Here is a 24096-nt window from a genome sequence, read left to right as displayed (position 1 = left end):
TTATTATCCGTGATGAAACGTAGCTGTGTGACAGCAGCTATCCGAATTCTCTGTTTGATCTCCTTTAACCATTATAGCATAGTCCACCCAACGGTGAAACAAGTGGCTAATTGAGGTACCCTCGTCCTCTATTAACAAATTGACCGGCCCAATAAACCTTGTACTACCTGTGCAAGGGAAGAGTTCTCTGGTGCCTAGCAGATTTTGTTCCGACAGTCTGCTGAATATGCAATACGTTTACAGGATTATAATCTCCGATCAGTTCTTAGAACACCAGTGTAAGTTCTTTTATATTTTTTTTTCTGTAATTGATATGGTGTTCCTTAAGGAATCAGGACCAGTTTCTTTTCCATGTTCTACATAGTGATTGTAACAGTTGCTCATTATCCTTTTGTTTCAAGTTACACCAAATTTTGGCAATATGCTAGTTATGAATTTTACAAGCAAGGAATTGGAGGCTAAATAATTCTAAATGCAGCAATTACCTATGGTGCAACTACTGCCACCGCAAGCGGTGCGGCGAATACATATTTGAGGGATCTGGCAATGCCGCTACAGCCACCCGAGGCCACCGCTCTGCTCTTCTATGTATGTGCATGGGGGCGGGTCTGTGCATGCTCAGAAGATGAGAGGGTGGGCCCTAGGAGGCTAGACTATCATCACCAGGCCCTGCACCAATATTTGCTGTGGGATTTAGTGGTGCCGTGTTACATGTCTGACAATTCCTCAATTTTATTATTAAGAACAAAGCAAAAGTTTTTTTAAGAAAAAAGAGACACCACAAGCATAAAAATCATGAAACATTCTTTTTAATGACCATGTGTGTCATTTATGATGGACATCGCAAGGCAAAGATGGGCTCCTTCCGGTGTGCTGGCGTGCAACCAATTTTCCCGTGTCCATTTTGCTCCTGCTTCCACCGTGCACAAATCTGCCTGATTGGAAGGTGCTGGTCTAAGATAATATGGGATGCTCCTGTGTGGATTAAATCTGGCCCCATGTATCCTATATTTCTATTAGCCTCAATCGGGCCAGTTCCTGATGACAAAAGGAGAACACCAGTCATGTCACATGTCAAATATGAACACCAGCTCTTGCACTTACAGAGTATGGTCAATGGAGGATTAGTCTTCAGTTAAAGTGAAAGAGAGCAGGAAACGTTCAAAAGATGTTGCAGTGCCGCACACAGACCACAAGCGCAACTCAATACATGGCTATTGGGACCAAAAGGTTCCATCCCTATACCAGTTTACATACTTATACTAGTGCTAAAATCATGATTTTAATGCCAGTGGTAAGGGGCCTAAATGTCATTTGCCTTTGTCAGAGAGTTACACTGCTCTGTGACTGTACATTTAGGAGCTTATGCTGAGTTGAACGCAAGGTGTGTTTTGCCGTATAATATGCTTTATTTTACTTCTGCTGAAGCGCACAAATCACTGGTTCTGAAACTCGTAACAAAGCATATTATACACCAATAACTCAATTTGCATTCAACTCAACATGTACTTTAATGTGTAACTGACTGCTAAAGTGACATGAGTAATAGCTTTCCACGTTCTGAATATATATAGACACACTTGCTTGCAGTATGTTCTTTTTATTGCTGACTTGCACTAATACTCTTTTGCTGGTTCAGTGCATGGATAGTTATGATCTATTTTTGCAATTAATATATATCCCACTTGTGTTGTGTGTCATTATTATAATAAAAACTTTATTTTTATGCAGTTGGTTTTGCTATTCATGTGCTTCATTTTTGCTTCCTATTACTTAACTATAGCATTGTGGAATATTTTGTGTATTTTAAAAGATATTAGATAAAGTCAGTTGCAGTAGAAATTAAACATGTATTGTGCATCTCCACATATTCCTATTCTGACAGAAATGTATACTTCAATCTCCAAATATTTAGTCTATGAAACAGTACTGCCACATAAAGTGTTGGAACAGTTAGTAAAGGTATGTAAATAATAATCTTTAAGGTTTGTTTAAATACGATTTGTTGCGCTTAGGGATACATGCACTATAAAACCATTAATTCCCAAAGAACGGCACTCATCAATAATTTTTTAAGCTGAGAGCTGTGTTTGGAGAGAAATACTGATACAAGACACTACATTCTACTCTTATTGTCATTGAAGAGCCACAAAACCCAATCCAAAATTAAATATGTAACATTCAAAGGTGTGTAGGCGTTCCCATACTATAACAGGAGTTGTTTTTTAACATTGTTTTCTACCGTACTAGAGCTATTGTCCTCTGTTATCAGCCATTTCACATTCAGAATGGTGTCTGGCAATGTTCTTCAAAGGTATTCCTTTGATAGCCATGTCTCAAATATCATTATTTCTAATATACTCCATCAACGTTTACATGTGTTCTTGTAGCTCTTTCAAATTATACATTGGGTATTTTAGTTTTAATTGTTTTAAAATTGTAACTAAATATAGAAAATGAGAACAGCATTAAAAGATATGATATAGGGATGGACAAAAGTCTTATACTTAATTTATTTTCTCATCAAAGCAATCTTTAATTTGAAGCCATGGTGGCCTCCAGATGGGATTCAACTTGCAATCTACTGAATCGTAACAAGTTAAGGTGTTGAAGGCCATTGCTGGCCAATACAACCAGTTTGTTGTTGCAAAAGAAGAATATACAGGATTAGGTAAGGAAGAGGGCTCTCCAATTCTGGGACATCTCAGGTTGTCAAAATGCAGTATATTAGATGTTTGGTACCCTGAGGACCTATGACGAGAGTTGTACAGGCCTAAACAACAACAGTGTGGTCTATATTTATTAATTTCTCCAAGCAGTGCCCCATAACCATAATATTTTTCCTATGTGCAGGGGACGGCTGGCACATTTTAGCTTGGGGGGGGGGGGCTAGTCTTGACTCAGCAGCCTATTAGGAAGATTTGAAAGGGAAAAAAAGCAGGTGGCCCAGTGACCTAGCAGAAGGTAGCCCACTATGGGACTGGCCTGCAGGGTAGAAACCCCCCTCTCCCTCAGCCCAGCCTGCCCCTGCATACGTGGTCCCATTATATGATCCTTCTTTTCTCCCACACACTATTTGAAGATCCTGTTGCAACTGTGCCTCCTGCCAGATCACGTCACAAATAGGGGAGTGGACATGTCTCAGCTGACAAGATGCATGGCAGGGGTTGTTGTAATTACATAGTACATACTATGCATCTATGTATTTCATGCGCAATGCACTACCAACTTTGTATAAAAATTAAACCTTATGGGACCTCACACCAATAGGGAACTTCATGCGTTCCAAGTGTGCCTGATCTACAATAGGACCCTACATAAATGGGAAGTGCTGTGCCTCCCATAGCACCTGGTGCAAAGAGGAAATCCCATGTGTTTCAAGTGTGTTCCACTTTGAAGTGACTTATTTCCGGCTTCGGTCTATCGTAGTACTAGTGAGATTTCATTGGAGATTAGTAGGAAAATGTATATGAGAAATGAATTATGCGAACAAATATTTTGATTAAATTTCGCTTATTTCCTTTTTAACACTATCTTTGTTTAGCAATATCTTTTCTATCATCTATTTTTTTTATATTTGTATTAACTTATGAACATTGGTTTTATTTATTTATTGAATGTTCAGTGGTTGTATTCAATTCAGTTTGGTCAAATAATGAATGGGTTAAACATCACAGATGTTCCATGCTCCTAATCACCTGTGATTGGGTAGATTTTTTTTAAATAGGGAGTTAAGGTACTGAGAGTCTTTTGACCTTGAGAAAGACTGTTTAGTTGAAACATGTTGGGGATAGATCTCGGTACAAGCCTGTGAACATTAAGATTGCTAAATACGGACCTCCTTTCTGGTGCAAAACATTGATTTGAACTCAGGACATTCAGAGTGTGTTCATAATCCTGAGACGTTTGTTTGGAAACATCACTTAACTACTGCTGTTGTTCACGTCATGAGAAAATGGATCTAAGAAGTGTCAGAGGAAAATAGAAGAGAGAAATAAGACACAAGATTGTTGCTAATTGCAACTACAAAAAGGAAATTTCTAGTAAGAAGTGTGGCACTAGGGGGCAGCACGCGCGAAAGGATTAATAGGCAAATTTTTTTGGGTTACCTTTTGTAATGTCCACAAGAACTAAACATAAAACTTATTGTTACATTTATATTTATTTATTATAAATCATAACCCTAACAGGTGCATACAATATCACACTATTAGTGTTGTTTTTTCTGCTTTTCATAAATCCTCCTACTACATATGAGAAACAGTGGAGGAGAACCATCAAGGTACCTCTCACCATACAAATATAAGTATTTATATATATTTTCTTTTCTGTTCAACCTGAATAGGATATATACAGCTCCTGAATTGTTCTTTAATTATTATAACTTTGATAAATGACTGATTTGATAACTATAGTAATCCTGGCATACTATTAAGGAATATTGAGAGCAAATAAGCTGCTTGTCAAAAATTACCCTGCAATGTCAATATGAACTTTTACCGCACATCTGTTAATTTGTATTTAGTGATATGAAGCAGTCAGTCATTTGCCCATTGGTATTGAAACAAATCATGAAGATGTATACTGACATCTGCTGTCTGCTTTAGGATCAGCAGCTTGAAAGCAGTTTGTTTATTAATTGCTATTAATTTTAATTATTGTTATTTTTCAGTATTTATAAAGTCTCAACAGTTATGTAGTTATATAGTGTTATGTAGTTATTGTAAGAGCCAAGTAAAAATGTTAAAGAAGCAGTGGATGACAAAATCCTGCTTATACTTATATTATATATTACCACAACTCCACAAGCATCATTCCCTAATAGCATTGGGTAGGTTATAATGACATGGTTTTAACATTTTAAAATGTATTCTAATAAAAGACTGCGCGTAAGGGTCGAGTCAGGATTCCGAAGATGGGTGTTTATATCAACAGCAGCGTTTTTATATTCAGGTGTAGAAACACCACGCAGCAAAACATGAAATATGAAATGGAACTGAAGGTACTGTATATAATATAAACAGTATTACACTTGCAGGGCCTGAGTCATTATTGAATGTATCTGACGATTTTGTGCATATTGCCGCAAAATCACTCTGCGCTTGCTCAGAACTGGACGATACACAACAGAACGTAGCCACGTCCAAGTCATCTTCGAGGGCAAATTACACTTACTACAGCCTAAGAGTTCGGGGAAGGAACGGGTTGGGGAATGGGCGTATGCACGTAGGCGATGCACAGTCAGGGCGTTCCCATGCAGTCACGTTCAAATCAAATTCGGGCATACACAGACGAACACTGGTGTCCTGCCATATCTTTTGCACCAGCTAGAGGTCTAGTATAAGTCCTGAGTACTAGCTATGTCAGTATTGTATGTATATCATAATATGTGTTTGCAATCAGGAAAAATGTGTGTTATGTACAGTAGACATGAAGTACACCCTAATAAATGTTTTTCAAGAAAAAAAATATTTTTTAAAAAATTTTCATGTATACTTTTAAATGACTATACAATTGACAGGTAACATTAATTAAATATATATATTTTTTCCGATGCATTATTTTAAGATTTTATATATCACATAGGTATTGTACATATCCTGCAGTGTCTGGTCTAGTAGAACATTGTAAACCTACACTCGTAGTCATCACCACACGTATCTTGAGATCCGTTCCTTGTTGACTTAGGGAGTAGGCAGAGCCGAGTTATGTGCAGCTTAAAACAAACGCATGCTGCACTCAGGCCCATCATCATCATCACCATTTATTTATATAACGCCACTGATTCCGCAGCGCTGTACAGAGAACTCATTCACATCAGTCCCTGCCCCATTGGAGCTTACAGTCTAAATTCCCTAACAGACACACACACAGACTAGGGTCAATTTAATAGCAGTCAATTAACCTACCAGTATGTTTTTGGAGTATGGGTGGAAACCGGAGCACCCGGAGGAAACTCACGCAAACACGGGGAGAACATACAAACTCCTCACAGATAAGGCCATGGTTGGGAATCGAACTCAGGACCCCAGTGCTGTAAGGCAGAAGTGCTAACCACTGAGCCACCATGCTGCCCATAAGACCCATGGAGGGTATCAAAGAGTGAGCCAACATACTTCACTTTTCAACTAGTCTTCTGTTCCATATTGGGCCTGCTAGACCTTCCAAATCTTTCTAACAATTCTAATAGCAGGGCTGCAAGTGAAGAAAAATTAGTTATATAATATCAGGTGAAGAATCACATTTTTCATTAAGGACATCGGATGTCACTCAAAGACTGGACTTTAATAACTAATGGCTTATGACATCCATTTCCTACAATGCACCCCAAATACTTTCATGGTTCCCCTGGGCCCTTTTTATAGGTTTTCAGTATATGCTACCGATTTGCTCTGAAGGGAGCAGATCGCACTGGGTTCTCTTCTCAGAGGCAGATGAAGCCCCCTCTCTGTCGTAGCCCAGAAAACACATCTGTAAACCCCACAAAGCTTCTAAAAACTTCTTCTGCTAAGAATTTAGGGTTACTTCATAAGAACTCTGACACTTGGTCTACCTTAACTGAGGTCTAACATTTCACCTAAAGTGGTATACACTTCTTCCTCCAGGGCTTTAAAAGGTTGACATGATATTTGGCTGCAAAAACTCATAGCCTACTCCTTCAACTCTACATAGAACCTCAAAAGTACCCTGTCAACAGCTTGCTCTCCTGTGTGGGTAATAGCAACAGTAATTTTTCTCCTGGGGAGATGACAAGCATGGGCAGTTTGGTTGTACAGTCTCTAGTGTTTGTTGTGCACTTCTTTAATTTACCCCGCCAATTGACCAACCAAATCCAGGCATTTATGCATGTTCATACCATAAAACAAAGGACTGCTGCTCCCACAATTTTCTCAAAAGGTTGAGGATGCCTTGAGGCATCCTGCGAAATAACAGCTCAAACGACCCAAAGTTGGTTGTAGCCTTGGTCACCTCAAAAGGAAAGAGTATAAATGGGAGCAGTTTGTCTAAGACTTTCTCAGTTTGAATAGGTCTTATAAACATTGCTTTTAATGTACTGTATATTTAAACCACTCAACTAGTCTGCCAGTCTGTGGATGGCAGACTAGTATTTAAACCATGTGGATTATTAGCAGCTGGTTTAGTTATATGCACTATGTAAGACATACATTTGTTCCTTTGTCCATCAGGACAGACTTACTCTGGAAAAAAATGATGGCCACTAATTTGGTCAGATATTATAATCTATAAACACCAACATGAGTAAATAGTTACCCCTACTATAGGAAGGAGAATAAGAGTAGTTGGAGGCTGGTGCCTAGGGCTGTCACCCGACAGGACACAAAACACAAAATCTAACCCCCTCAGGGCAAACCCTGGGTCATAAATAACAAGCTGTTATTTAGTAAATGGTTTATTTCTCCCCATGTGACCAACCCATGGAACAATGTGGGCAGGTGTTATAAACCACTTGTTATAAACCAGGTGTTATAAACCAGTCACTTAAGAACATTCTCCCTCTCTATTGCAACTTTCTGTGACAAGTCCATTTCTGGTATGGTACCATGGATCATCCCATTGTGTCTTCTACAGACAGTGTATTCTAAAGTGTATGGATTGTAGAAGTAAGGGTCAAATCCATAGCTTCCACTATCTAGCTGGAAATCTGGGATTATGGCCGCTGCCATTTGTTGGTTGATGGTTGTATATTCATTGTGGAAGGGTCTAAGGCCTTTCAAACGTAATAAAGACTTTAGTTCTGAAGTATTGACAATATGTTCCTAGAATTAGAGAGAGAGCCATAAATAGCTAATTTGACATTTTCATTACCCCCTATGTCTTTGGCCACTAGGACACATTCTGGCACAGCGCACTTGGGTTTTTCCTAATAGCAGAGGTGCCAGGCAAACTGCCAAAAGAACTCTCAATTCCATTCTCTCGAATGTGGTCAGGAAGACTTCAGGAGCACCCCATCCTTCATTGGAGGTATCAATGCCGACACCAGTATTTTGGAAGACAAAAATGTCGCCTTCGCCTCAGCTCTGATCTTTCACACTTCCTGCTAATCAGCAAACCTCTCCTACTGGAACAACATGAGGCCCTCTCCTTTCCTGTGAAATTTCTGCTGTCGCTGAAAGCTCCTGTCTTTCTGGTAATGCTTTCTACAAAAAATTAAGTATTGGGCAAGCAAAGCTTTAATAATAATAATTTTAAAATAAAAATATCCACGTATTTACTTTTGTATCTTAATGACTTCTGGTTTTTATTTCCCGCCCAAAAAGCAGACAATATTATGATAAAAAACAAAATTAATTAAATGCCATTTAGTAAAGAAGATTTACACATGATAAAAGGTTTGAGGGAATCCAACAATTACAGCAGCCGTCAATTTCTACGAGAGTTTTATCGCAACGTTCTGCTGTCACAGAATCTTCTACCTGGCCCCAGAAGGCTATTTTGTTATTCAATAGGACAGTGAGCTAGCCCACAGAGCCAGGGAAACCAATGAAATGCTAACAAGAGACACACTAGACTTCATTCCTCCCGCATTATGGCCTCTGAACAGTCCAGATTTTAATCCTGTCGATTATAAAGTGTGGAGTGTGATGTAAGAGAGAGTCTACCAGACAGCAATCCATGATGCAAATGATCTGAAGCAACGTTTGTTGGAAGTGTGGACGGGTCTGGATCAGAGGATTATCGACGATGCTGTTGGCCAATGGCTCCAGCGCATCTAGGCTTACGTGCAAGCAGAAGGAGGACATTTTGAACATCTTATTTAATTAAATAATCAAACCATACTATTGAGAGTTTCTTCACAAAAATATTAAAGACTATTTCTATGTAAAAATTAATTGTTACAAAATCTAAAAAAATATTGTTCGTAAAATTTAATTTCGGCACATAAAGTTTAAAAACTCCTATCTTTCAATCCGTTGAATAAATCTTTGCGATATGTTGGAATCATATTGTTGGTTCAATTATCTAAATATTGGGAAAGTTTTAGTATGATGTGATCAGGCATTAGAGTTATATGAAATAAACCGTTTGGCTTACTTTTTATTGAACCACAGGGTATATATAATATAAACAATATTTACACTGGAAAATGTAGCACAGAGTGAGTCAACATATTACACCCCTCCCTCTTAATAACTTGTCCCACACTGGGCATGCTAGGCTTTATAAAGGCATAAGCCTTGCCCAATGTGAATAAGGGAAGAGCAATCACAAGCTTATAGAGAAGTTAACCCCTTAGACCACAAGCTGAAGACTCCAACCCTGTCCAAGGTAAAAGGAATAAGATCCATGGCAAAAGAGTTTACAATTTAAACAAAACATGTAAGTTAATGCAGTATATTTGAAATCAGATTTTTTTTACAGAAGTTCTGTTAGTTAGTGGAGCAAGTTATTATAGGATCAGGATATATATTTGCCCAAATATATGAGTTTTGAGAGAGTGTTTAAAAGCTTGCAGACTATGTTGCTGTTTCCTGACATGAGGAATTGAGATTAAGAAAATAGGTGCAGCCAATAAGAGATGCTAGAGGCATGAGTGAGAAGATGATTAGTGTGACAACGGATCCACAACTGGAGATTTTGTTTCTAGAAGTGATTGTGTCTACATAGCATGAAGCAGCACTATCAGGGTTAGTGAAGGAAGAGATTGGGAGATGAGGTTGAAGAGTGTAAAAGAGATGTTGCAGGTCTATATTGTAAAGATTATCTCATTAAATGGCATGCTGAAGAGAGTAGGACCAGCTTCAGAGCAAGGCGATTAAAGACTAGGACAGCTAAGTGCTCATCCTGATGAGAGGAGTTGTCTGTGTTAATAATGGTGGGAATATCAGTGGAGAGAAATGGAAGGAGGCACACAGAGAGGCTTATCCAGGTGGACAGTAGATTACTGCAATTGCAAAGCAGAAAGAAATGTAGTAAACTTCAGATGGGAGGAAGGAATAAGATTGATGTGATGATACTGTACAGCTGGAGATGGCTGTACAAGGCGAATACACACCAACAAAGTTGATGGGAGAAGAGACAAACAGTGGTTCCTGCCACACAGTGTGGAGGACTGGCAAGAGAGATGACTCCCCCCAGGCAGGTGGTACAGTCCACAGGGGAAACTAAGAGTTATTTATAATTGCGTGTGGTCTGGGCCAAGCCCTCTAGGGATTCCACACTACACTGGTGGGCCAGTCGGACCCAGTCTGTGTGGTACACACTGAGACTGTATTTCAAAGAGCATAGTTTATAGAAGCAGGAACAGTGGTACAAAAAGCACAGCTGTTCAGATTAGGGGGTCTATTTAACATTGGTGCTCAGTGGGCAGCAACAAGATTTATTTTGTATTACTGCATACCGCAGCGATGCAAAATATCCTGCCACTTCAATTTACCAAGCCAAAGCTCATTGGCGAGCCCAGGTGAACTCCCCCCATCTGAACTAAGTAAAACCTCCTTACGCTGCTGGTGAATGGAGGATCTGAACCGTGTGTGGGAGTGGCCAGCAGGGAAGGTGCAATGTGAATAAAATCACAGATGGTTGATGAATAGAAGGAGTTGGAGTATAAGAGAGAGAGAGAGAATCTTGAGAGCATGAAGAGGAACAAGTTGAACATACTGGATGAACAGTGGCAGACAGAATCAAACACATAAATTATTAAATTATTAAATTACTATGTCTTTAGTCCATGAGGGTCGTGTTTGGCCTATGTTAAGATATAGTGCCTTAGATTTGTCAAAGATAACTTTAAATCATGAAATTATACCAAATTGTGCAATTCTAGACATCGGGGACTATAAATATTACCTTGGGTTGGATAGGTATATTAATATATTGTCTGCAAAAGCTGACAACTTAATCTCTGTATGCAACTCAAACTCCCTGCAATATAGACCAAGATTGTAAGACTACGCATAGGAACCAGCACAAAATTTAAAAGTAGGGGTGACATGGGATCCCTTGATGTGTACCCTGTGACATAGGTACTGGTTCCCCTATGTGCCAATTTATAAATAAGAAGGTAGCTGGTATGTTACAGAAGAATCCTATCAAGTCAGAGGAATGATCTTCATTTGAGCATTTCATCCATGTATGACCAGGATATTGTATTGAACACCTTGTGGGTGTCCAGACTCAGTAATTTATTAGTTGACGATGATTGTAATGAAGTAGATGGAACTGCAGAGATAGCTGTATGTATTCCTTTCACTGAAAGATGCCCTGTTACCAATCCTAGTTGGTAGTCATTTAACAATGTTGGGAGAATAGACTGTAAGCCTATAGGCATAATGTTAGCCAGTAGTTTAAAGTCTCTGCTTTTAATATTAAAATTGTAAATGCTTTATTAAAGTTAAGGTTTACTGATTTTGTTCTATGAATGTGACAATATAGTTCCAGTAGTGCAGGTGTTTTGTCTATTTGGAGACTTATGTAATATTCAGATGTAAAGCCATCCGGTCCAGGTTATTTGTCTAAGCTTAGGGTCAGTTTTTGTTCAAGTTTCTTTGTTTTGAGCTTAACACAGGAAGTTTGGTTTTATCTGAGAGGTTTTTTCCTTAATTGTGGATCATTGGGCTGTTCTGTATATAATGTGGACAAATATTTGTGGAATAGTTTTGCAATGTCTTCTAAGGGCGTGAGGAGCTTGTCTTGTTCATCTTTTTTAATGGCTGCTTTTAGTTGTTTTGCTCATGTTTGCAAGGATTTTACCTGCACAGTTATCCCGTCTGAAAAATTAATTCTTGGTGAAGTCAATTCGGAGTTTCACTCATGACAGTAGAAAGCTCTCTAATAATTACCATGCTTGTTTGTATTCATTAAAACAGTCGTGAGATACATATTTGTTATAACAAGAAGTCATATGCTGCTGAAGGGAATTATATTTTTCCTGTTCATTTACTTGTAATTAGAGATGTATGTAATAATATGGATATTTAAAACTGCCTTACAGGTTTACCAAAACAAAATTGGGTCATCCTAATGTTCAATATTAACACCTTGGAATTCAAACCATTTATTTTTAATGGATTGCTGGAATTTCTTGGATCAGCATAATTAAGAAGGAAACTACTAAGTGCAGGTTTGTGGTATACATAAAGGCACCCAAAATTGTGAGTGGGATCAAATCATGGTCTGAGATCAAGATATCACCAAATTTAGAGTCACTAACTTCAGTCATTAAACTATGTTATTTTAAGAAATAACACAAGAGAAAGGACGTAAACTATTTTCTGGTTGGTTAAAAATCCTCCAAAGATCTATCAAGCTATAGGCTGCTTAATCCTAAATATCTGTCTTCGATCTGGAGTCTAGGGGGTATATTTACTAAACTGCAGGTTTGAAAAAGTAGAGATGTTGCCTATAGCAACCAATCAGATTCTAGCTGTCATTTTGTAGAATGCACTAAATAAATGACAGCTAGAATCTGATTGGTTGCTATAGGCAACATCTTCACTTTTTCAAACCCGCAGTTTAGTAAATCTAGCCCTAGGTGTATTCAGAGAGGCGGATTTATCAAGGGAGGAATCATCTACCTGATTGAAGTCCCCTCTCACTACAAGATTAAATTAATCTCTCTGTAGTAGCAATTGTGATATTTGTGAGAAAATGTTTTGGCATTCAGGGCATACAAGTTTAGTAATGTTTATTTAATGTCATGAATTTGGATGTTTAAGAGTAAGTAGCATCCGCTATGGTCAGAGGGGGATTTTTAGTATTGTGTTCTGCAGATGTTGAGCTAACACTATAGTAACACCCCTGGATTTCATTTGGTAAGATGATGATCTGCAATCCCCTGCCCAGTTTGCTCTAAGAGTAGATCCATCTCCGTCCTTCTGGGGTGTTTCTTATCAAAAAGCTATGTCAGCATTAGGTCTTTTGAGATATGTTGTCATCCTCTTTCTTTTTATTGCTGAATATAAACCACCTACATTCCATTAGGCTACAGTAAGGGATGGAGTATGAGAGAGCTGTTTGTGAATGTCATTAATGGGTAGCATGGCTAGCCTATTACATCATTTAGATGGTCATTAGGTGATGTGTTCATCCAAAAGGTGCCTCTCGTCCCAGAAATCCAGCAGACACGGTGTTGTGTTCCTTTCATGGTGGCTCCTGACAATAAACTGCAATCTGAGCTGTATCAAAATCAACTAGCATTGGTAACATTAAAATATCAGACAAACCTACTGAACTACATTTTCAAAACCAAATATTGGGGAAGTCCTGGCTTTCATTCCAGGGGTACCTATGAATAAGTTAGTGAACATAAAGAAGAAAATAAAGAGAAAAACTGTTTTTAAAAACATTAATTGTTGTATTACTCATGTAAGAAGAACGTATATCAAACATTTATCAGATTATCAAATTCCCTCCCTTCCTCAACATTTTAATTCAATGAATGCAATAATTTGTTTAAAGTTAATGTTGGTGGTCTAGTACGACTTACTGGTGACACCGGTGAAAAAGTTACAAAGTTACGGTATGAAAGTGACGGGAAGCTGTCTCTGGCTTTGACCATTATCTACTACCCCAAGCTTGGCAGTGTAGAATACTACAATACGCAGACAGCTGTCAGCTAGATATTTACAGATCCTGAATGATTACAATTTTCTTGCCATTTACTTGCAATTGCTTGGCCTGTCTATAGGCTGTTAGGATTTTATATTTTACTTTACAGTCCAAAAATCTTGCTGTGACTTTTAGATTTCCTTCTCTTTCTTGTCCCATACAATGGGCTCTCTCTATTTGTGGGCTTTCTATTTCCCCTTGTAGGTTTAAAGCATAGTTGCCTACTCTCCCGGAATGTCCGGGAGACTTACAAATTTTTATGAATTCTCCTGGACTCCTGAGAGAGCAGTCAAAAATCCCGGATCCAGATTTCAGCGTTGTTGAAGATGGCGGGGGGCGGGGCTAAACACGTCCTTGTGGCCCCGCCCCCTGTTGCGATTGGCTAAAATTGCCTGAGATTGCCGGGGCGGAGCCTAACGGTGCCCCGCGCGTGGCCACACTCCCCTCGACGGACCCCCTCCCGGAAAGCTGCCTGCAAAAGTAGGCAAGTATGGTTTACAGCCAAGAATAAGTATTGATCAAGAAAGTTGAAAAGGGCAATTTTTTTTTCTGTGAAGTGTTGTATTTGTCTAATATGCTGTTGTGTTTGGGTATATTCTATATCACTGATGCTCTGCTCTATAGCACAAATTCTGGCAGAATTTTCAGATATTTTCGTGAGAGCAGTATCCTAGTAAGTCGGAGAATTTGCCCGCACATGCGCAGCAGCTCCGTTTCGGCAGCGCTGTCCTATACAGCAGCCGCAACGCTGTCTAAGAAGCGTCCGCGTCGGTGCTATACAATACAGCACCACCGCGGACGCTTCTTTGACAGCGCCGCGGCTGCTGTATAGGACAGTGGCCACTTAGTTAGCGCAGGGGGGGGGGGTTTCTAGAGACTCAGAAACCCCCCCTGCGTGCGCCACTGGACTTAGAGGGATGCTTTCGCTTGTTGGGTTAATAGAGCTTTGTGAAAGAGTTAGGGAGGGTGGAGTCTGTTAACCTGGGTTTTATTTTTGTTTCCCCATTTGAACAATATCTAATTTAGCAGAAGATCTAATTGCAGCTTGTTTGTAATTAAATCTGTCTGTACCCTTAAGGGGTATATCATGTAAGATTGTTTGGTGTCACCAAGAAATGCAATATTAACTAAATCATGTTGATTAAGGTGATATTAACTCTCCCTAATTAAATGAAATAACTACATGGTAATTATTTATGATTTGTATGTGTGGTAAATTGAGAAGAAGCGGTAATGAGATAAGCAATTCGTAGAAATGTAAAACTATAAGACAAACAGCAGCCCAAGAATATTATAATCCTTTTGATTAGAAGTTATTGTCTAACTCCCAAAACACCATTCAGATTTATGGGAGCCTGTCTCTGGGACTAATAAAAGCAATAAGAGTAAATGTAAAGAGTATTCCTAAGAAGCTGCAGTGATATTATCTTACCTATGCACCAACACAAAGAAAAGAGAATTGGAATAAGAAATACTCCTTTAAGCAATAGCTTGAAGGGAGCACGGGTTGCCTGATTCAAGAGTGAAGTCTTGCTAGGAGGTTTTCTTCACTAGACTTGTAAGAGATCTCAGTCCTCTGCAAAATTTCTATGTGGTTTCCTGGAACTTTCCTGGGAACTAGGAAAGAAAATAAGGATTGGGAAAGAGGAAGAGAGTAATGAGAGGTAAATGAAATAGGGAGGGGCTGGGGGGTGAAATTGAGAGAAAATATCTGGTTAGAAAAGAGGGATTACAAGTAACAGAACAAAGACAATGTCTGTAGGAGGCTGTGGAGGGTTTCCTGGAATAACGTGTCAGGAAAAAAACTCCTCGAAATTATGTTAAAAGATGCCAGATGGTATACATGAGACTGAGTAACAGCACTGTTACTATTCTATAGAAGGTTGAGACACTTTGATACTTTTTGAAAGTTATTTTCAATAGTATCCACCAGATAGCAGTGTTAAAACACTGATGTATACCCAATCATACAACGTACTATGTGATATTAAACAGTAAATGCTTCTTATACAGAGGTGATCCCAGGAATTAAGTTGAAAGAGGAATCTCTATGCTCGTTTATCAGCAATACTTTTGTCTGGCAACTTCGTTAAAGAGAACAGTTATCATCATTTATTTATATAGCACCAGCAAATTCCGTAGTGCTTTATTTGGCTACCTGGCCAGCAATATAAGTAGAGATGTTCACTGACCCCTGTGTTTTGGTTTTTGTTTTAGATCTGTATTAAGTTCATGTTTTGGCAAAACCGTCCTATCATTTTTTGGTTTTTGTTTTGGATATTTTAGAAAAATTGCTAAAATATGCTAAAATCACATAATTTTGTTCTTTTTTTTGTTCCTACATTATTATTAACCTCAATAGCACTAATTTCCAGTCATTTCCAGTCAATTTTGACAACTTCACAGGTCACAATATTACTTACTTACACTTTTGGACAAAGACTGCAGCGAGCTGGCTGGATGGTAAGCGACAGAGCAACGACACAAACAGAAAGCAGTTCATAGCACATCTAGGTAACATTGCCACACAGCAGTGGCAGAGAAGAAAAGTGGTGAAAGATGGAATTGTCCCACCCATATGTTAAAAAGCTTTAACAAACTCACACAGAAACAGGACATGTACAGTTTAACAAAGCAAGCACTTCAGCGACAAGCAGTGCCACTTTTGTGTCTGAAGTGCTTGGTTTGTTTGGGCCCCCCACAAAACACGCTAACAATGGGCTTATGGCAGCTAAGCTAACAGTGCTGTTACTGTAAGACTGCAGTAAGAGACTGGTTAGAGCAATGGCACAAACACACAGCAGTTTCTATCACATCTAGGAAACATTGCCGGTGCCAAACAGCAGTGTCAGGAAAAAAAAGTGGTGCAAGATGGAATTGTCCTTGGGCTCTCCAACCCACCCTTATGTTGAATCTTAAAAAGGACATGAACAGTTTAACAAACCAAGCATTTCAGCGACAAAGAGTGACACTTTTGTGTCTGAAGTGCTTGGTTTGTTTGGACCCCCCACAAAACAAGCTAACAATGGGCTTAAGGCAGCTAAGCTAACAGTGCTGTCAATAAACTCTACAGTGGCAATATGTTATTGTCATCATCATCCTCACACAATATTAATTGCATCCCTGCTGGAATCCACCATTACAGAATTCTCTTTAACAAATATGTACAAAACAAAAATGGTAAAAAAAAAATAATTTTTTTTTTTACCTTTTTAAATAAAAAAACCCCTCTCTAATAAAGGTGAAAATTTACTGTAGAAAAACATAAAATTGCCAACATTCCATTATACCCAAAATATTAATAAGCATTCCAGCATCAGCTAGCTCCCTTCTCTCAGCTAGATCTCACCACCTGCAATCTACACTGTCATCATCCTCACCCTCATCCTATATTCTATTGCCTCTTCCATCTTTGTAATTTTTATATATATATCACCATCATCTCTCACGTTTTCTCAAACTATACATTTCTAAATTAGATTGACTCATAATTTATTTCATAATATATATAATTTTGTGTTTATATATAAATCAATATTTTGCTATTTTTATTATCGATCCTATATTCATCCACCACCATGACTCTCCAGACACTTCTGGGACAAGTTTTTACCACACACCCCTGGAAATCCAAAGCCACGTCTCCACATACGGGCCCACTCAGCGCCCAGTGTCAGACTGGGACATGAAGGGCCCACCTGGGAAACCAATGACTGGGGCTCACCTAATACCATGCGCTGCTGTTATGTCTTCAGCATTTGTATATTTACATATGCATGTATTCTGTGTAAACTCCACCTAGTGGCCAGTCTGATATTAGCTTAAAACTGAACTCTCAGGGCCTCTGTAGTTTAGTTTTAGGTGCATCATGGAAATTACAGGAGGTCTCCATTTTAGATATTACATGCTTAGAAGTAAGAGGTGCAGTATTTCTCTCCCCTTAGCACAGCATCGATGGTAAGATTACTCCCTAGTTATGCACTTTTGCCATGTTTTTCATGTTTGCATTACATTGTATCTGTTAATGTTGTAAACATATTTCAAAATTTCTGTATTACAGTTTTGCCACTTGAATTATACGTTCTTAACTACATGAATATACAACATTAAAGTGGGAGTGGTTATGCTGTCTGTCTGATTATATTCAGGCCAAATGAAAGTTATAGTGAGGACATAACAGCTGCAAAGGGGTTGTTAGGGAGCCTCATGCACTTTAGACAGGTAACCCCCCCCCCCCCCCCGCCAAAACAAAAACAACTGTTCACTGCTCCGCCCCACCAATGAAGGGGACGGGCTATCAAGAATCAGGGCCCACCGAGGAATACCTCAGCTGGACAGTCTGATACTGTCAGCGCCCCATGGCAACAAATAGCTAGCGACATGGTGTTATAGAGTATTTCTGCTGTCTTCAAGGCTCATGAGTGTATTTAATGTTGTAGTCCGAATAATGCATATAAGGGCCTATATAAAATAATTTACAGGAACAATAATTGTAGTAACAATGTAAATAAAGAAGTTAAATGCTATGTTCACCGAAACATTACCCTGTGGGGAATGGGAATTACCTGTCCAGCTTTCTCTATGAATGTGTTTATAGCATGTGGGTGTAGTACACATTGTTCCTTTCATACTGTTCAGATATCATTTTGATGTAGGCCCTTATTCATTAGGTTACATACAAAGTTTATTCCCTGTTCGCTTGAAATTATTTATATTATTATAAATTATGTATCACAGATATGTTGAGGGATTTTTTTATAAGATTGTTTTATATATATTTAGCACATTATATAGCATTTATTAGCATTCATGTGATTTTGTGCAGTATAGGTTGTGTAAGGTGATTTATTTTTTAATTATATATGTTAAAAATTTTGTATAAAAATAATTTACATCTTGACAACCCAACACATAAATACAGGGCCTGATGCTGAGTCAGGCGTAATTTACACAAAAAAAAAGTCTGTAAAAATAGTGTATTTACGGACATATTCTGAGTCACACGCATTGCCGGATGTGTCCAGATTTCAGGCATACATACACCCACATACGCAAATACACAACCAGGTCATAGCACAAGAAAATCTTAACATTTGTTTTGATAGTGAAAAACACATTGGCTAGTAGGCGTGATATAAAACAGCAGATATTCTTGTGTAACAAAAAAAAAAATTCTTAAAAGATGACCACAACATCCTTTAATATGTGCATGACTGATGAAGAAAGCCCCTATCAGCTTCAGATGTGAATTAGCATTCAGCCAATTAGAAGTCACAAGCTAGTGCTGGCGACTGTTATCATCATCAGGGTGTATTTGCCCCTGCCCTCTAGCAGGTGCAAAAGATACAGCTCCTGACAGGCATATATGTGTCTCTGTGCTGGTCTGCCTTAACCGCATTTGCGTGAACATGTTCTTACTGTACTGTAACTACGTTCACCACCACTTACCTGTTTCACCTCTCCAGTCACAAGGAGGCGCTAGTGCATACTTGCCAAACTATGGCAAGTACGATCCGGGAGCCTTCTGGTGAAGGTGGGCGTGCAGGGTGCGGGGCTCCGAAAATTGTGTCATTTTGGCCCCGCCCCCGTGACATAATGACGCAAAACGCGTCATTTTACAGCAGGGGCTGGGCCAAACGCCGCGATTCCCGGTGAATCGTGGCGTTTTGGACCTAATTCTGCCCACTTCTCCAGATCCGGGAGATTGCCACACTCTACCGGGAGTCCGTGAGACTCTCGCGAAATGTGGGAGTCTCCCGGACATTCCGGGAGAGTTGGTAAGTATGCGCTAGTGTCAACTCCAAACAACTCTGAATGTGTGCATATGCCTTTGTGGGCATGTACTGTGCAAATGTTCATCATTTATGCTACATGAACGGGAAAGCCTCACAATGTATAAACTTATTACAACACGACAAAGGAAATATTAAATACACTTTTATCAATAATCCATACATTAGCTTCCAGCCCAGTGCTACTCAGAATCGTCCTGGTCCTCTAGGAGTGGGACACGAAAATTTTTGCACCTAGAAATGACAAGCCCAATGTTAAGTGGCACTGGACACCTCCTGTTGCCCCTGGTACCAGGATAAAACAGAGAGTTGGATCCCTTAGTATTTTAATAATTAATAGTTACCCATTAATATAATCAATACCTAGCAATGCCCCTTCCCTTAGACAAGTGGTTCCCAAACTGTGTGCCTAGGCTCCCTGGGGTGCCTCGGCAATCTCACAGGGGTGTCTTAGCAAAGGCCAGTGGTAAGCAAGGTGGGGGACTACTTGGTAATTATTTTGGCTTAGGGGTGCCTTGAAAATTTTTTGGAGGCCCTAAGGGTGCAACTTGAACTGAAAAAGTTTGGAATCCACTGCTTTAGACTAATAATTATTAGTGCCCCCATAGGTTAATACATAATTATTAGTGCCTCCATAGGTTAATACATAATTATTAGTGTCCCCTTAGGATAATAAATAATTAGTGCTCCCTTAGAATAATAAATAATTATTAGTGCCCCCTTAGGATAATAAATAATTATTAGTGCCCTCTTAGGATAATAAATCATTATTAGTGCTCCCTTAGAATAGTAAATAATTATTAGTTAGGATAATAAATTAATAATAGTGGGTACTTAAGATATTAAATAATATGTCCACATTATATAATGTAATATTATTGTCCCCATAATTTTGTCTCAAAGTCAGTGTCCCTAATAATAAAAAACATTTGGGAATTAAAAAAAGTAACTTATAACAAATAACATTAAATGTAAGGTAAGTGTAAGTATGTGAAAGAACGTAAAAACATAAAACATAACTGAAAACAATAATATTCACATTTCTATTGTATTTTTATTATACACATAAAAATATACATACATAAATGTATGCCCACGAAACACTACACTGTATCTGTACCTTAACTAGGAAAAGTGGAATGAGTGCAAATTTATATAGCACTTGACACATTACAGTGTTGATGCTTTCAGTGGGCATGTGACTAACATGTTACTGTGGGTGTTAAATCATAGTCCACAGATAGATGGCGACATTGCTTCTCAGTGGAAATAAAAGCACAGGGAGGAGACAGCAGGAAAACAAGAGAACAGCAGAGAAGTTAATAACAAGTATGTTGAATTAGTTAATGGCTTTCTCCCTCTACTGCCATCGCTATACTTGTAGAGGTGATTGAAGTACTATATGGTCTCCGTGCATTTGCATAAGTTGAATAAAACTCATGTCTGCATTCCTATCAAGACATGAAATAAAATAATTATATTTTCCAGTCTTTATCCCACACAAACATTTCCCACTGCTTCAATGGAACTGGGTGTTTGTTGTTACTATAACTAGTCCCAGACAGTGTGACTGAATCTCTACATGGCATGCAGGACTGAATGTTCACATGTAACTAGTTCTTCCATATACAATGTAAATGTAATTGCCTCTTATTGGATGTAGTAGAATATATAAACACTTATGATTTAAGATATATATAACTTTTGATTTATTATACAATTACTTTGTTGGTTTTCGCTTGGCATGGAATGTCTGTAACCTTGGGTTTGGTCTTTGGCTGCATTAGATGCCTTAGACTTTACAGGAGTTCATCTTGGTCTGTGGTTTATGTGGAAGTAATATATTCCAGAGCCGTAAACGATACTATTTTTTGTGTGTCTGGGATGGAAATGCTCTTTTCTAAGAAAGTTGTCTGAGTCTGCTGGGTTGTGGTAAAGGAAGGGATGTCTGTATAGAACTGTCTACAGTGGATTGCACTGCTCACAAATGTTATTTACATTTCAGAGCGAAATAGCTTGAAATTGATAGTATGAATTGTGTCAATGTGTTATTGAAATGTTACAAAACAAATTTTTGCAAAACACGCCATCCCTGGACCTCGTAGCATAACTATGTCCATTAACCAGGGGCGGATTGTGAACTTCAAGTGGCCCTGGAAATAATTCTGAAAGTGGCCTCATATAGGCGGGACCAACAAAAAGCTGGCAGTGTTAGTACACCTTTAGCCAGAACCATTGAATTCAGCATTCTGCCTTCCTGTGCTGGGACCATGCCAATGAAGGAAAGTCCCGGCCAATGGAGGGAGCCACTGGGAGGATGGGGAGGAGAATAGAGAGTCTGCAGAGGCAGGAATACACAAGTACACACCAATAGGCAGAGCTGCCTGTGTAAATTGTCATACGCTGCCTTCCTAAAGCAACCGACAGTGTGCGGTCCAACTTACAAAGATGCCATCCCAAATAATTAAATTAGGGTCAGGACCAGCCCATCCCAGCCCCAAACATCTCCATAACTTTATGGTGAGGATCATCAGCCTACCAGGAACTCTCCTAATAAGGTCTACGGACAATCTGCGCGTTATCCACTCTTCTGAGCATGCACGAGGGCCGGAGCATAACAGTGAACATTACAGTTCTGTGTTCAGGGCGGTGCTAGATCATTTGGCGTCTCCCTGCCTGGGGTTGACACATGTGACATGAAGCCATGTTTGGAGCTTCAATACGCATGAGTAGAAGATACTTCGCTGCTCACCCATACCCCCGCAGTTGTCTATCTGCTATCTCCTCTTGCATGTCCCAGTGCTTTCTCAAACTTGTCTAACACTAGTTGTCCCCCCCCCTCCAGAGCCCCCTGTCCTCCTCCCCTCTCTCTATTTATTAACAACAATAATATCTCCTCTGTCCCACAAGCCAGCTAACCTACTCTCTCTGCATCCCACCTACTCAAGTCCAGTTTCACCATCTCTGTCTCACTAGCAGGGCCCCCAGCCATGATACCAGCACACCTATGTCTGCACCTCCTCCCTGAGCTCGCAGCCCCCTCATGCCTCCCTAATCTCCAAACCTACATCAGCTGCTCTTTTCCTGCTTGCTGTACCCACACTCCTGGCACAGGCTCAACTCGCGCTGACTTGTTCACTGTTCTGTCCGCTATCTTATCTGAACTAGTCTTCTGACCACAACTCGTTTCTGCTTGTTTCATTAGGTTGTAGTGAGATGCTCTGCCCTATCTTGTATCTTGCTGCTGTTTGTTTCTGCAATTTGTTGCTGTCTGTCATTGTGTAATGTTTTGTAATGCAATATAATTTTTGCTTTATGCTCTTATAAGGCGCTGTGGACCATGTGTGATGCCTTATAATTACATGGTAATATCATACTTGCCAACTCTCCCGCATTGTCCGGGAGACTCCCGCATTTTGCGAGAGTCTCCCGGACGAGTGTGGCAATCTCCCTGATAGGAAGGGGGAAAAATTTAGTTTAAACGCCGCGATTCACCCGGAATCGCGGCGTTTAGCCCCGCCCCCACTGTAAAATGACGCGATTTGCGTCATTCCGTCACGGGGGCGGGGCCAAAATGACGCGATTTCGCAGCCCCGCCCCCTGCACGCCCACGTCCCAGCCGGCATCTCCCGGAAGAAAAAAAAAAAAAGTTGGCAAGTATGGGTAATATCAATAGTAATAATGAACGCAATTTTGCTTAAAGAATTGTCAATGTTTTGCTCATGATTCCAACAGATGTAGTTGCAAAAACAACATAAAAGGGGATTTAACAATGCCGAGATTAAACTATGTATGAATGAAAGACTAGATGGGTCATATATTTGTTATAGGGCTGATATTGGAATACATAGAAGTAAATAAAGGATGCACTATGTGTGATGCAGGTAAAGGACACACAATAGAATATGACTGTAGATGACAAGGATCCAGTTTTCCACATGCCAGCTGTATGAACAGTCTATTTTTATAGGTTCATTCTGGTTTGCACCAATTTAGTAGTTACTGTAAATATAAGTAATAACCATAGATATGAATTGGTTCTATATACAGAAGCTAACATGACAACACTTTTAAATCTGTTGTGATCAGCATTGTATCAATACACAATACAAATACATCTGGGTCTAAGTGAACCATTTGGAAAGGAGAGGTACAGTAGCTCGTTCATGGGGATTCATATAATATATAGATCACATTTTAAATGGCTAATGATTCACACTAAGATGTCCTTCCCTTTTGTTTGGGGTGGCAGGGAGGAGATTGTGTCATGTTATATTGGACAGATGTGGTTGTTTGACCAAATCTTGCAGTGTACTATTGGTGTGGTCAGTGAACACTTAGCCATCACCAGCAGACTGCATTTTCAGCTGGGAAATTATTCAGCACTGAACAGATAATTTGTGGTCATCTGTAGTTGTCACAAGATGATTTTGGGCTAATTTCATCTCAATCGTCCAAATAATCACTATGTGTGTGGCCATCTTAAGGCAAGCTCAAGACCACACAAACACTGTATTAATTTTGAAATGTTTCACACATTTATGAGAATTCACCATAAGTACATGTATACAAGAGCTTTCAATGTAAAATAATGTAATATCTGTAAAAACAATTTCAGGGAGAGATGGACCCGAGTGTTAATTGTATATAATCTAGTTCAGCGTCAGGCAACCTGATACACTTCAGGGGCCACATGGGAGGGCCTGCTAAGGCCGTCTGTGGCCCATCACTGATC

The sequence above is a fragment of the Mixophyes fleayi genome, chromosome 3, assembly GCF_038048845.1.
Source record: "Mixophyes fleayi isolate aMixFle1 chromosome 3, aMixFle1.hap1, whole genome shotgun sequence".
NCBI classification, from domain to species: domain Eukaryota; kingdom Metazoa; phylum Chordata; class Amphibia; order Anura; family Limnodynastidae; genus Mixophyes; species Mixophyes fleayi.
Note: the sequence above shows the minus strand (reverse complement) of the source record.